Source organism: Phoenix dactylifera, chromosome 5 (genome assembly GCF_009389715.1).
Source record: "Phoenix dactylifera cultivar Barhee BC4 chromosome 5, palm_55x_up_171113_PBpolish2nd_filt_p, whole genome shotgun sequence".
Taxonomy (NCBI): domain Eukaryota; kingdom Viridiplantae; phylum Streptophyta; class Magnoliopsida; order Arecales; family Arecaceae; genus Phoenix; species Phoenix dactylifera.
Genome location: NC_052396.1, coordinates 9,727,494 through 9,743,807, shown reverse-complemented (window position 1 = coordinate 9,743,807; position 16,314 = coordinate 9,727,494). Strand labels below are relative to the sequence as shown.

At 39.6% G+C, this 16,314-nt stretch overlaps 1 pseudogene; it reads right to left on the bottom strand.

Moving 5' to 3' along the window:
• Nucleotides 1–446: 446 nt before the first annotated feature.
• LOC103703110 lies at nt 447–2,759 on the bottom strand (annotated as a pseudogene).
• Between the last annotated feature and the right edge of the window lie 13,555 nt (nt 2,760–16,314).

Sequence of the window (16,314 nt, the reverse complement as noted above, 5' to 3'; positions counted from 1 at the left end):
TAGTATGTCTTACGTTAACCATTCCATTTCTACATGTCTCTTGCCATTGTCCACTCGCCCACAATCCGCACAATAAAATTTTCTTAGGGTTTTATTTACCATGGACCACACCGGGTTCGGATTGTATTCTCTATGCAGAAGAATAATTTTTTTCTTTTTTGCAGCGTCAACTATTAGATCGTATGATAACTACTTTAAGATATGTGCTAGCATATGTAAGAAAAATTAGAAGTGTTTTGAAATTTATACAAAGCACAATTTAATAGCTGACGTTGAAAAGAAGATAAATCGTATTATTGCGACTGACATCCCTCCTTGTCTCTTTGCTAATATAGGGATCATTGTAAACATATACTGATTAACTTAATATATTACAAACCCCACTGAGAATCTAATCTTACTTCCAAACTTCAGTTCAGTCAGTGCTAAAATATATGATCTGAGTGCAGTCCAGTCTCCTAGGCATCTGACATTTAAAACTCATCATAAGCACCTCTGTCTTTGTTTTAAACAAACATGCATACTGAATGATCTCTTAAACCCAGATAGAGAGCCGGCCCAATTCTTAGACGACTGAGACGGTCGCTTAAGATCCTAATCCAAAGAAAACTCACCACAAAAAAGATCTTAAAAATAAAATAGAAAAAAAAAAAAATTTTGTAAGCTCGTCTTAGATCGGTTCACTGCAGGGATAAAACAGCTTTAGACTTTCAAATATACTGGGCGGCTACTGGACTCTTGTAGAATGAGATAGTTCTCATGAACACGCCAGTCCTTGACTCGGTTCAAAAATTCAAGGAAAATTTAAGATAGAGAGAGGGAGATGAACGCACGCAATGGGTACGAAAGATTTGATTGTTGAATGAAGTATTCTCAATGAATGCAACTGCTATTGCCCAATAAGACATGGCTTTTTTTTTTCTGAATACTGGAACAGAGGAAGGATGGTACCACACACCAAGCATCAAATCACAAGCTAAAGGGAAGCGAGCAGCCTCTTTTTGACCTATGTACCGTCAAAGTCCTCATCAGATACCGCACAACGATACCTCTAAAAAGATCTTATGAGTTTCTTTTTACATTCTGAGGTGGTACAGGAGCCTTTCTTGGGGTCTGAAACTCCCCCTACCCTACCTCCACTGCTCGTTGGGTCATCAATAGAAAAAGTGATCGTTGTTGTTGCAGAACAGCTGCTTGATCTCCTCATAATTATACTCTAATGGAGCTTCCTCCCACGGTCGTGACGGCCCATAATCCTCGATCCCACCACCGCAGAGACAGCTCTCAAAGCCCATCTGTTCCCCTCACCACCTCTACCGATATAGTTATGGTCCATCTTTCCATAGCTGATCTGGGTGGAGCTCCCATCTGATGAGCTGCAGCTATGCTCACTTCCAAACATGATCGTATTACCACTGTCCTTCATCTGGTAATGATAAGATAGGCCTTTTAATAGAGTGGAAGAAGTGGTGGTAGGAACAGTGCTGAAGGCACCTTGCGAGATTGTGGGGAAGCTTTCAAGGACTGGGAGGGGGGAACTGGAGATCTGTAGCAGCTGCCTTTGAGGATGAGGATGGTGATGGGAAAGAGTAGCTGCTGCTGCTTCCGTTGTTGTTGCTGTTGATGTGGTTTCCTTTGGGGAAGGAGCCATCCCCAAGAGCTTCTTCTTGAGCTTGGTGTTCCAATAGTTCTTGATATCATTATCAGTCCTGCCTGGGAAGCTGGGCCGCTATGATGGACCATCTGACAACCAAAATGATTTATTTTCAATTGAATAATTCATTTGGGAAAAGCAAAAAAAAGATCTTATCTCCTATTATGCAGGCTTTCAATGAGTATTGATGAGAAAAGCTAACTTAGGCATGCATGAGGGGATGCATCCAGATATAGAAGATTCTTCAGTCCATGCAAAACTTTGGCTAGAAATGTACAACAAATGGATTTCAGATCTCTTTTCTTCTATTTGACTAAGTCCAAAGTTTGGACTTCTATTGAACTCGAAAAAGATCAAGAAATAGAAGGCCAGGATCAAACTAAACCAAGCATGCCTCTTCAGAAAAGGATTGAAAAATAAAAGGAGGTTGTCCCTTGCCTGCTTCCAATACTAGCAAAGAGGCTGCATATTATCCTGTCCTCATCATCCGAGAACTCCCCGTGCTTATGTTGGGCCTCAGGTAGTTGAGCCATCTTAGCCTGCAACTTTTCCCCGCATCTCTTTAGCCCTGTCAACAATCCAACCAGCCAAATTACCACAATCCACATAATGACAACAACCACTCATGAAATCTCTTCATTTGTCTTTAATGTAACAAAAGAAGATGGGGGAAAAGAGACAAGGACTTCAATCACTCCCTTACCAGCTTTCTGAGGGAGAGCAATCCAATTGCCACCAGTCCCATACTTCTCTATGAACTCCTTGAAGCTTGGTGTCCTCCTCAGGAGACCAAGGCCCTTTCTTCACGTTGGCCTTGTCACAGCATGGAGCCCTACCCATCTCTCTTCCCTCCTCTCTTTTAGTCCTTTGGATTGTGGTTTGGTTTGGTGGTGGAAAGCCCTCGGAAAGACGACACAGGCTTCTAGGAAATATGTATCACCAGAAGAGAAAGGCGAGAGACACCAAGACAGGATGACACAAATCCAAATGACAATATAGATGGGGAGACGTAAGAAGTCAAAGGATGGCCTGTCTGTTTCCATCACTTCCTACCTCCTGGCTGGTCTCGTGGGGTGGAGGGCCTCTCAGTCTCAGCGCCACAAGGACTTTCTATCATTCATAAATAAAGCCATCCCTACCGTACCCTTTGGAGGGCCTCAAGCTCTTTTATCTTTTTTTACTCTTTCAGTATCTTTTTCCTCTTCCCTCTTCCCTCTTCCCTCTTCCCTCTTCCCTCTTCCAGGATCCAAAAAAAAAAAAAAATCTTTATAGGAAGTGTAAGGAGGAAGTGAAAGGGATTGATGGGCGTGAGGCCTTTGTAAGGGTGACGTTTTCCAAACCTTGGCCTATACCTTGGCAGTGAAGGAGGAGGACGAGTAGGGGAAGTAGGCTCTATGATTGAGACCAACCACATTTAGCCACCTGCATGTGCGCGTGTGAATTGTGTACCATTGATCCACTTATGCATTGATGTATACGTACGTAAAATTGGGTCCACCTGGATTCAAAGGCACGACTTGTGTTTGTAGACCATATTTGTTTAAGATATATCTTTACGTATGTCCAAGAAAAGTGGTAAATCCTTGTATTATGTATGTCTAGATATGAACTCAAAGATTAGGTGAGTTAGATATTTGCTTGATTCAAATTTACTAATTAGTATATGCGTCTAGAAGTCAAGATCCAACATGATGCGAAATAATCCATGTTTCAGAGAAATAAAAGGTTATTTGTTTTCATTATCTGAACTAATTTACTTTGCTTCAAGCTAAATTCAAGATTATATATGCAGATCTGGTTAGGACAAGATTTGAGGTAAATTTCATGATCATAAATAACAGTTCTACTATAGGAAAACCATCCAAAAATAGTAGAAATTCATTTTTCATTCATATATACACAGTGTTTAAGGCAATTTACTTTCTTTTTTATTTTATAATCTTCATATCCACTCTGACAACTTTTTTATTAGAGCATGTGTTTAGTTTCTAGTCTTGCTCCTCATTCTGATAATTGGATATAGAAATATAAATTTTCCATGCATGCATGGCCTTTTTGGTAAACCCCCAAATTATTTATAAATTTTTGTTTTGATGCGTAGGTGACTAGTGTAAGAGGAAGGACTTTGATAAAGGATACAATCATGAAGGTCATGTTCGTGTAATTCAGAATTATTTAATAGCAAACTAGAACATTTTGATTGACAAGATAATTAAGCTCTCCCCTATGGAGGTTGGACATTTTGATTACTGTCATATCTACATGATTGACAAGAGATATGATCATTTATTTGAGCTAGAAAAAGGGTTCTAGATCCAATTAGAAAAAGAAAATTTTTCTTTGATCAATTAGGGTTTTTCCTAATTAATATTTTGTCTCATGGATACGCACAAATGCCTTATTTATGTTCCTTCTAAAAATTTTGTATAAAAGAAAGAGATCGACTTCAAAGCTTATTGTAACAACCCAGGACCTCATCCAAAAGGATTAGCCAAAAGATAGTATTTGAGTTCATCGACTCTGTATAAGTATTGAAGATCAATCCAGTAAATAACTGATGTGGGACTAAACAAGCCTACACAAATCCACACATGTATATTTATAAATAGAGAAGTGATGTACAAGACAAAGTGCAAGGCTTATTTCATATATTATGTAGGCTACTTGAGTTTTTAAGTGACCTATATTTCACCATGAGTGACATAATATCATCAACATGAAATTAATAGAGTACTCAAAGACTTGAAACAAATTGAACTATATATTGCACTATAAGTGCATTTATGTTAGAATGTCGGTGTTGATTATGTTTTACTCAAGATTCTCATTAGTTGGAGGCATATTTACTTTCTATTCCAAAGTTTTTTGTTTTCTTGTTGAATCAACAAGTATATTCCTAAGCGGGTTCTCAGGAAACAAAGTTGACATGGATTCTCTTGAATTTTTTTCTTTGCTAATATGGAATATATTACCATTGTTTCTGCTTCATGTAGATTCTTGGCAAGATTTTAGTGTGCTTTGCCAGTCAGTGCATTGTTGATAATGTGCAATATTAAGAAGACAAGACACAATTGCATAATGTAATTATTGATCAGTTTAAACTAAGATTTTCTTATTCTAGGTCTTATTCTTTCAGCCATAAATAAAGTATTTGATTTGTGTTTAAACTAAAGGTTGCTTGAAGGGTAATGAAATGGTCTGTTGAATAGCCTTTTTTTTTCTTCTTTTACATACATATTACTAGAATTCACAATAAGAAAACTTGTAAAAGCTGGTACTTTTCAAGGCAACTGTCGATGCTTATAAGCTTCGAAAATTAAGCCTCCGATGCTATGAAAAGCATCAAAGAACATCGCTTATGCAAGCATCAAAATGCTTTAAAAGCGCCGTAGAGGAACTTAATTTGTACTAAACAACTCTTTAAAGCATCGTAGTCTTTTAGAGCAATTTTATGATTTCTAGTGACGTTTTTTGCTACCAAAAACCTAAATTGTTTAAGTGCTTACTATATAATCTCAAATCAAGAGATGAAGGAAAATACAAACACCAAACTAATTATGTTAGAATAAATATTATCAAATAAAGTCAATGATAATGTTAGAAGAAGATAAAAAGTGAAACTTTGGTTATTTCTTGATATTTTAGATTTTAGGGTAGGAAGGATGTTTCCTTTTGGTTCCAATGAAAGCAAGGAGGCCTTAATAGAGGGATAATTTTTCTATCCAAGCTGACTCTTTGTAGGTACTATTTTTATTTAACTTTTGAAGAAATAGGAGCTTAATTGAACAAGAAAATTTTAATATGCTTAATGATTTCAACAATATAAAAACTCATGTGGGCACGTGTTTAGCCCCACAATAGTTGTACATTAGAGAGATCTTGAGTACATAAGCAAGGTCTAACGATCCCAATTAATAACTTTTGATTAGCCTTTTGGGTGAAGTAAATGAAATATCATTTAGGATACTTAAAAATCTAAAAGAATCTTGATGAACTAAATGCCAGAGAATGAATCCGACAAACAAGGCCATCATAAATTCTATGTCTCACATAATTATAGAAATTCTTTTAGTCAATTAAGGATGAGATAGTTTATACTTGTACGTATGGTAGGAACAAAATTATCTTTACGTTTTTTGGGAATTAGTGTCATTGCTTCGTCATAAAACAGTTTGACCTTGCTATAGGAAACTCAAACTTTTCTTTCTCGCTAAAGAACTTCATGCTAACTTTTAAATATGTTTCTCACTAATTGTTTACTTTTTTGTTTTGTATTGGTGCATGCCCATGAATCCCTTGGAATAGATATTAGGACAAAGTACATTCTTCTACCATGAATCCATTGGCAATTTAATCAGCAATCTTTACAATTATGGGAATTCAAGAAATCACACTGCCCTTAGTAAACCTATAATAGAGGCAAACATGCGTTTTGTGTAGCAATGATCAAGATCACCACCAAAATTATCACATCAAGCCTTAAAAAATAAAAAATAAATGGCGGTGATCCTCCCACCTTCTCCGTGTCCCCTGAACCATGTCCTATATAAAGCAATAGGATTATTAAGAGGACCAAACCAAACCATTCACAAAGAAAACAAAAAAAAAAATTGTTCGAATTCCCATTCCCAAGATACAAACTCCGTTTCAACCTTGCCCTCCCAAATCATTACCTGACATTGGATTCCAATGTATATCTGGAGATTGAAAAGACCATTGCTAAGAGACTTGGAAAGAAGAAATCTCCTTCTAAGAAGAGATTGCCGATGGAGGAGGATTCAGAGGAGGAGAAGAAGGGGAGTCGAAGGAGAAGAGGGAGGTCCAAGAAGAGGAGCGGGAAGAGGTCAAGCCATAGTATGAGACTGATAGCAAGGAGGAGGATAGGAGGCAGAAGAGTAAGGATAGGGGTTTGAATGATGAGGAGGAAGAGCAAGATGGGGGCCGTAGAGACAAGAAGAGTAGGAAGGAGAAGAAGAGACGTAGAAGCCATCATAAGAGGGTTGTTGCCATAAATGAAGGGATGGAAGGAAGTATATGTCTGAGAGTGACTCAGATGGTAGTAATAGATCATTGGATGATCACTGAAGTTCATGAACTCGATTGCTAGTAAACTAATAGTTGATGGTACAAAAATGCACTTTGCACTAGATATTGTTAGACAATCTAAGAGAACTGATTGTAGAACACTAAGTGATGGGAGAAAATACTAACTCAAGTTAAAAGCAATCATTAGACTTGTTAGATTAATCTATATTATGGCACAAGGACGTAGTACATTATTTATCTGATATTAATAGAACTAATTAGAAAAGGCAACTCTATAGCCTAAATAACTGAGTTTTTAATAACTATTTAATCTAAACCATTGATTTTGATCATACTGGGCTTACAAACTTCATACAAGATATCTGATACTAAAAGGAGTTGTAAAAGCTGTTGTCTTCTATCGTATAAACTGAGCTAGCTATTCTGTCTAATATGACAAAGAAGATTTTGGGGCTTCGAATACTGCAGATGACAACTTTATTGCAACTTTTTTTAGTTTTGGTCCATTTTATGAGTTGATATGCTACCATTTCATTTATCCAGCACAAATTTCTTGTAAATAAGGAATTGTCACCTTCATGGACTGCTTAACGGCACCAATTTACACTTCTATCCACAAGTAATAACAAGTCTCCTTGTCTCAAAATTTCAGTCCTATTGTTATTACAACTAAAAGTTTCATTGGTGGCTCTTTCGATAGTATTCAACTTTTTGAACCCTAGTAAAGGCCAAGCTTCGAATTTTGCAATTAAAATAGCATGACCTCCTCTCCCTTATGGCGATCAAGTGTTGGCTCATACGCAATTGAATGCATCATAGTCACACACATTAATCTAGAATTAATTGCTTAGGCTACCATTAGTTCCTTAATATGTCAAATCCCAAAGTTTGCTGCAGTTGGGAGGTAGGAAGACCAGTGAAGGTCTATTTGGGTCTCATGACTCGCGGGAAGTTAAACTACAAGGTGGAGACCTTTTCGATGGGTTTAACGTCTTCTGGTTTCAATGCAGGGACAACTGGAATGCAGCTCTGCTCGGTGGACTACGGGTAGTGGTCGGGCAACTGCTGGCGATGGAACCATGGGTGCCGAATTTTATTTCCAGCATGCGGATAAGGAAGATGGATGAGTCCACCTCCGAGTCTACCACAGGGCTGGGCTCATCCCAATCTGGACTGAGTTCCCTAAGGAACAGACCGAGTTTGCTGAGTTCACTGCCTAATTCCAATAGATAGCAGAAGTCATCCAAGGTAGCTCGTCAGTGCTCGCCGGAGAAGGCAGTTCTCACCCCTGAATCGGTGCATCGCTGACGTGGCAGTGATTCAACTCAGTTATGATCTCGAGTTCGATACTAAGGTGGGGCAAGGCCTTGGGCCGATCCCAAAGGAGCAGTGATATGGGGCGGGCCACTAGGCTGGGCGGTGTGGGATGCGGAGATGGTTGAGGCGGGCTCCAGGTGAGCTAGCTTATGTAGCTAGAAGCCCGTCCTCGGGCCAGTCTAAAGTGGGCCATGAGGTGTTCGACCCAACTCTGGGTAGGGTTGTGACACCCCATCGATGCCCATGCCTTCTTTCCCAAGGAACGAGCCCAATCGACACCACTGTGCTCCTCCAGCTTCGGCAACAGCTTTCGTACCGGGGATGCCAAGCACCATCGAGATTGGAGATGGAGTGGACCTGGCGGCGACTGCTGGGAGGACCGAGGAGCCGAAGTGCATGGGGCAGCAGTGGAAGGGGAGCAATGGTGGCGATGGGATCTGGGATGTCGTCGACGACTAGTGAGGTGGCAGCATGAGAGCCAATTGGACTGGAGGTACTGGCCCAGGAGGAGCCCGACAGTGCGAAGCGGCCTCGGCGGCTGACCTCCAGCACTCGGGTGACAAGGTGGGGTCACAGTTAGTTGGACCGAAATTGGTGATCCAGGAGGGGTGGCCATGCCCAAGGTGTCCAGCAACTTAAGGTGGCCTTGGATGTTGGGCTTTAGAAGTTGGGCAGTGGTAATGAGGTTCAGGAAGGTGCAGTGGGGCGGGTGCGAGCAAGGTGAGGGCTGGCGAGGGGACCGAGGGAGGCGGTCAACTAGAGGATTCTTCTTCACCTGTATGAAGCTATTGCTCTGGAATTGCGGAGGAGTCGGAAAGTCTTCCTTCTCAGCCATGTTTAGCAGGTTAGTGCAATTGAATGAACCAGATGTGTGTGCCCTTTTGGAGATAAGATTGTCATGTCGAAGCCTTCAGCGAGCCATACAACGATTCCCTCTATCATGGGAATTCTTTGCAATTGAGTCTCGGGGGCTTGTCCGGGGTGTAACTGGCGATGTAAAAATTGGATTTTTCTATTTTGACGTTTTTCATAGATGTAATCAACAAGCCCATTATGGTGATTTCTGAAGGCAATGGTAGTCTTTGATTGTTTTCTGCGGTTTTATGCTAGCACTAACTACAAGGAGCGTCGGGGACTATGGATTGAGATGTCATGGTGCCAGGTGACTTAAACTTATTGATGGGCTGTAGGAGAAACGAGGGGGCGCAAGGCATTCTTGAGAAAGGCTGAGGTCAAAAAATTTTAAGACTTCATCGTCACTAATGCTTTGGTGGACTTGGGTTCAATGGGCCAAGGTTCATATGGTGCAACAACCGCTAGAGTCGAGCGAGGGTTTGCAAGAGGATGAACAGGATCTTTGCCATGGCAGGATGGATCCAGTGCTTCCCAGGCTACCACATGCATCATTTGCCCCATATTGGGTCGGACCACTAACCGATCCCCTTATGCATGCAGGCCCCCACTCCCTATCGGTGCCCCTTCTTGTTCAAGAAGAGGTGTGGAGTATGGCGGTGCGGGGCAACACGATGTATCAGGTGACCCGCATCTTACAATACTTAGGCGCCAACTCTGGAGTTGGAATAAGAGTGGAGTGGGTGACATATTCAGGAGATTGAAAGAGGCTGAAGACTCGATTGCCCCTCTCCAATCCAAGAAGGAGCAGGATGGGGGTCTGCAGAGAAATTTGTCAGAGCTAAGATCGAAGCTATCTATGCATCATTCTCTCCTATGCTGATAGGAGACCTCATAAAAACAGAAGTCTAGAGTGCAGTGGATTCTAACAATATCTTCATCGCTCAGGAGTTCATGCATGATTTGCATAGAGCCCCATGTTGATGGAGTTTGATGGCTATCAAGATGGATATGGAGAGGACTTTACGACCAGATGAGCTGGTGCTTTCTTTCCTATTCCTTAGAGATCTTTGGGTTTCATGAGGATTGGATCTGGTGGCTTATGGGTTGCATTCAGACCTGATGAAATCGCATGCCCACTCCCTTCTTCGACTCCATTGTTGGTCTTCAGCAAGGTTGCCCCCTCTCACCCTACTTGTTCATTATTAGCACTAATGCCTTGTCCCCAAGCCCTTCGGACTGCTTCTCTAACACAGGTCATGAGGCCTACAAGCATTGCCCCAACAACTGATCCAATCCCTCATCTCTTTTTTTGAGGATAACTATATGCTCCTTGCTCGAGCTATGAGAAAGAGTGCCATGGTGATCAGGGGCATCTTGGAGGATTATTGTGCTAGATCAGGCGAGCGAGTCAAACTAGCAAAGTCAACGATCCACTTCAGTCCGAAGACCAAGTCTGCTCTCAGAGGCTATATCAAGGAGATTTTGGGGGTTGGAAAGTAGGTTGGCTACAAAAGGTACTTGGGTGGGTACCTATCACGGGGAGACATTTGCGAAGGGAAGAATGTGGTGAGATCGAGCAGAGCATCAGTCGAAGGCTGGACGGGTGGCAAGCGAGTGCCCTATCCATGATGGACGGAGTAACATTAGTAAGATCTGTCCTCAGCTCTGCTCAAAGTCTACCTCTTGTCCAATACTATTTATTCAGAGAACATTGCTGTTGAGATTAAAGTAGATGTTCAGTAAATTTTCTTTGAGGAATGTGTGGAGTGATTGATTAAAACCCTATTTTGATTTTGATGAGCTCAAAGCATTTAAGTATATCTCTTGTTTACTAATGAATTCAATTAAGTATTTCAGTGAAAATCTTGTCTAAGTGTCTCTAGACTTGGTTCATAATATTTTGGATAAGTTAAGAAGTCAGTTTGAACCAAAGTCTGAGACTCGAGTCGACTCCAGAGTATCACGAGTCGACTCCAAGCGTATCAAGTTCACTGGCACGAGCTCGAGTCGACTCCGGATCAGTACGAGTCGACTCCAACCCACCAACGGACATATTGTCAGGCTGTGCAGAGTGTGCAGAACGGGCAGAAAAAGGTCTCTAACGGCTAGTTTCCGTGGGGGTTGGTTTAAATAGCCACAGAGGACTGTAGCAAAGTAGAGAACAACTATTCCACTCAAAGTAATCAAGCATTCAATCTCTGCAACCTGTTCTTCAACGAAAAGAGGAAAGAGCGGCATTAACTCCATCCAACTTCCTCTTCCCAGCAATTAAAGAAGCCTCCTCCTGCATTCAAGTCGACCACACATTCAAGAGGAGACCCGAAGTTCGAGAAGCCCCACTCAACTCCAACTCAAACGTGTTTGAGGGCTTCTAACTTTTCTTCTGTTTATATTGTTATTTATCTGCGTTTTGAGAAGCTGTGTTTTCTGTTTGTACCTTTTATTTTCACCTGGTCTTTACTTGGTTCAATCGGGGGATTGAATCAAGGGTATTGAGGTTGGTTGGTGAGCCGAGTGTAAAACCAACGTGTGTAAGGGTTCGATTGTGATCCCGGAAAAACAATCGGGGCGGTTCTAGTCGGTGAGCCAGAAAAAACCGACCGAGTTCGTTGTGAGCTCGTAAAACAACAAGTTTGTTGTGAGCTTGGAAAACAACCGGCTGTAATCCAAGGGGTTATAGTGAATTCCCAAGTGAGACTTGGGGAGTGGACGTAGGAGCAAGGGTTAGCTCCGAACCACTATAAAACTTGGTGTTTGTGATTGATTGTCTCTCTTTCTCTTACTCTCATATCACTTACAGCACATAGCAATTAATTAAACAACTTGCAATAGTTTTTAATTAGTCATCCACAACGTTTTAAATAGCTAAATTATTTTAAAAACCCAATTCACCCCCCCCTCTTGGGTTGTCTATCTGGGCAACAAGTGGTATCAGAGCCTAAACTCTTCCACCTAAGAGTGAAAGATCGAAATGACAACCCCATTTGGATCTTCCCACATTGAGGGTCAGTCCACCCAAAGACCCCCATTCTTTAATGGATCCGACTACTCATATTGGAAGGCTAGGATGAGAATATTCATCCAAGCCCAAGACTATGAGATGTGGACCATTGTAGTAAATGGGCCATACATCCCATCCATATATGTAGAGGGTGTCACGGTACCCAAACTAGAAAAGGATTGGGATGAACATGACATGAGAAAGGCACAACTAAATTCTAAAGCTATGAATGTGCTTTATTGTGCCTTAGATAGAAATGAATTCAATAGGGTCTCTACTTGCAATTCTGCAAAAGAGATTTGGGACAGACTTGAAGTGACCCATGAGGGCACGAATCAAGTCAAAGAATCCAAAATAAATATATTGGTTCATAAGTATGAATTATTTAAAATGGATTCTAATGAAACAATCACATGCATGTTCACTAAGTTTACTGACATTGTCAATGGCCTAAAAAGCCTTGGCAAGAACTATACTAACAGTGAGCTTGTCAGGAAAATTCTTCGCTGTCTACCAAGGTCATGGGAAGCCAAGGTGACGGCAATCCAAGAAGCTAAAGACTTGAACAAGCTTCCACTTGAAGAGCTCCTTGGATCCCTAATGACTCACGAGCTCACAATGAAGCAGCACAGCGAAGAAGAGTCCTCCCATAAGAAAAAGGTAATAGCTCTTAAATCTACATCATCTAATAAAGACTTGTCTTGCAGCAGCAGTAGTGAAGAAGAAGAGCTTGAGAGAGATGATGGTGAGGCTCTTCTTGTGCGCAAATTCAGAAAATTCATCAACCACAAGAAGTCCTATCATCAAAGGAGAGGCCCCTCAAATTTCTACCGCAAGGACAAAGGTAAGGAAAGGGAAAATGAGGGGATTGGGTGTTACGAGTGCAAGAAGCCGGGTCACATAAGAGCTGAGTGCCCTTTACTGAAGAAGGGGAGCAAGTACAAGAAGAAGAAGGCTCTTGTCACAACACTATCCGACTCTGACTCATCATTCTCTTCATCGGATGAGGAACAAGAGGAAAAGGCCAATTTCTACTTCATGGCCAATGAAAATGAGGTAACGTCCGAATCGCCTTTAGATTTTATTTTTGATGAGCTTTATGATGCTTTTAATGAACTAATGATTGAATATAAGGCTATAAATGCTAAAAACAAAGAACTAAAAGTAACTAACCAAACTTATATCCGTAAGTATGATTCATTAGTTAAGGATAAAGATGTTCTTATCAAAGAAAATTTAGAACTTAAGACAAGCAATCAACTCTTAACTCAAAAGACTAATACCTTGAGTAAAGATAATAAAAATTAACTAAGGAAATTTCAGAACTTAAAAACAATAAACAAAACTTAAACGAGAAACTCATAAAAGATTTAAACATTCTAAAAACCGAAAAACAAACTCTAACTAAAGAACTTGAAAAGTACAAACCTTTGGTAGAAAAATTTACATATAGTTCTGAAAAATTGAACATGATACTAAATAGTCAACGAGCAGTATTTAATAGAGCGGGTTTAGGGTATAATCCAAAAAATAAATAAAAACATCTTAGTAACTTCTTTGTTAAAGCTGGAGAAAGCAAAATTAAGAAAGTAATCTGCTTTTGTTGTGGAACTGTAGGACATAAGGCAAATGTATGTGACTATAGGAAAGGAAAAACTAAAAGAAAAATTAAAAGGGTATGGGTTCCAAAAGGAACCAATATGACTAACCATGAAGGACCCAAGAAAACTTGGGTGCCTAAGATTATATGATCTGCTTGTGTAGGAGTGTCTTGCAGCCAAGGTCAACAAAAATTGCTGGTACTTGGATAGTGGCTGCTCAAGACACATGACGGGTGACAAGGATCAATTTTTCACCCTTGAAGCTAAGAAGGGAGGTGCTGTGACTTTTGGAGACAACAACCAAGGTCACATCATTGGTATTGGTAAAGTTCAAATTATCCCTTCTACTTTTATTGATAATGTTAGATATGTTGATGGTCTTAAGCATAACCTATTAAGCATTAGTCAATTATGTGGTAAAGGGTATGATGTTATGTTTAAACCATCACTATGCATTATAACAAACCCAAATGACAATAGTTTAGTTTTTAAAGGAATTAGACGTGGGAATGTGTATGTTGTAGACCTTGAAGATCTTGCCAAATATAACCAATGTTCAGTTGTTAATGAAACTAAGGATAATGATGCTAGTTGGTTATGGCACCGTAAGTTAGGTCATGCAAGCATGGACACAATAACTAAACTAGTTAAAAGAGATTCCGTGATAGGTTTGCAAAATTAAAATTTGAAAAGAATAAAATATGTGAAGCATGTCAATTTGGCAAACAATCTAGAAACTCATTTAAATCCATAAAATGTGTCTCTACCTCTAGACCTCTAGAATTATTACACATGGACCTATTCGGACCAACTAGAACAACAAGCCTAGGTGGAAATAAATATGGTCTAGTTATTGTAGATGATTATTCTAGGTACACATGGGTCATGTTCCTAGCACATAAGGATCAAGCATTTTCTGTTTTTAAGAAATTCCATAAAGAAGTAACCAATGCTAGAGATACCTCAGTAATAGCTATTAGAAGTGACCATGGTACCGAATTCGAAAATCAGTCATTTGATGAGTTTTGTAGTAAAAAGGGGATAACCCATAATTTTTCTGCACCTAGGACACCACAACAAAATGGAGTTGTGGAAAGAAAAAAATAGAACTCTAGAGGAAATGGCTAGAACTATGTTATGTGAAAGTAACCTCCCTAAGTACTTTTGGGAAGAAGCCATTAATACTTCTTGTCATATATTAAATAGAGTTTTATTAAGACCCATTATAAAGAAAACACCTTATGAACTTTGGAAAAACAGAAAACCAAAAGTTAATTACTTTCATGTTTTTGGATGTAGGTGTTTTGTTCATAATAATGGGAAAGATAATCTAGGTAAATTTGACTCTAAATCTGATGAGGGCATATTCTTAGGTTACTCCATAACTAGTAAAGCCTATAGAGTCTTTAATAAAAGAACCCTAGTTATAGAAGAATCCATACATGTTGTGTTTGATGATTCTAGTGATTTTTTCTCTAGTAAGAAAGGTAATTTGATGATGAGGCTGAAATTCTTGAAGAAAAGATAAATGAGATGACATTACAAGATGACAATCAAAAATTAATTGAAGATGCATCATCAAGCCAAGAGGCTATTGTGGATCATGGGCTAACTAAAGCTTGGAGGTATGCTCACGGGCATCCTAAGGAACTAATTCTAGATGATCCATCTCAACCGGTTAGGACTAGAGCATCCCTTAGAAATTTAAATAACCATCTAGCTTTTGTCTCACACTTTGAGCCCAAACACATAGAAGAAGCCAAAATGATGTAAATTGGATAAATGCAATGCAAGAAGAATTAAACCAATTTACTAGAAACAAAGTATGGAATCTAGTTGAGAGACCTTCTGAATATCCAATTATAGGTACAAAATGGATTTATAAAAATAAACTAGATGAAAATGAAATTGTAATAAGGAATAAGGCTAGACTAGTAGCAAAGGGTTATAATCAAGAAGAAGGTATAGATTTTGATGAAACCTTTGCTCCCGTAGCTAGACTTGAGGCTATTAGATTATTATTAGCATTTGCATGCTCTAAGGACTTCAAGTTATTTCAAATGGATGTAAAAAGTATATTTTTAAATGGATATATTAATGAGGAGGTATATGTAGAACAACCTCCTGATTTTGAAAATCATCAATATCCTAATCATGTTTATAAATTGAACAAAGCACTTTATGGTTTGAAACAAGCACCTAGAGCATGGTATGAGAGGCTTAGCAAATTCCTACTAGAACATGAGTTCTCTAGGGGTAATGTAGATACAACACTATTTCTGAAAAAGAAAAACCAAGATATGCTACTAGTACAGATTTATGTTGATGATATCATTTTCGGTGCTACTAACAATCGCCTCTGTGAAGAATTTGCTGATTTGATGCAGAGTGAATTTGAGATGAGCATGATGGGAGAGTTGAACTACTTCCTCGGGCTTCAAATCAAACAGTCTGAAGGAGGCATCTTCATCAATCAAGCCAAATACATCAAGGAGATGCCCAAGAAGTTTGATATGGAGGGAAACAAATCAATCAGCACCCCCATGAGCTCATCATGCAAATTAGACCAAGATGAATCAGGTAAATCTGTAGATCAGAAACTGTATAGAGGTATGATAGGATCTTTATTGTATCTTACTGCAAGTAGACCTGATATTGTTGCCCAGTAGATACAACCCAAGAGGGAGGGTGAATTGGGTCTTTCAAAACTTTTATGCTACTTCTAAAACTTTTGATTAACTATGCTAAGTTGTATAGATGCACAGTGAAAGCTAAACTTAGCAAGGGTTTGATGTATAGACTTCGACTTGATTAAATATGCTCGCAACTAAAGGATGTGC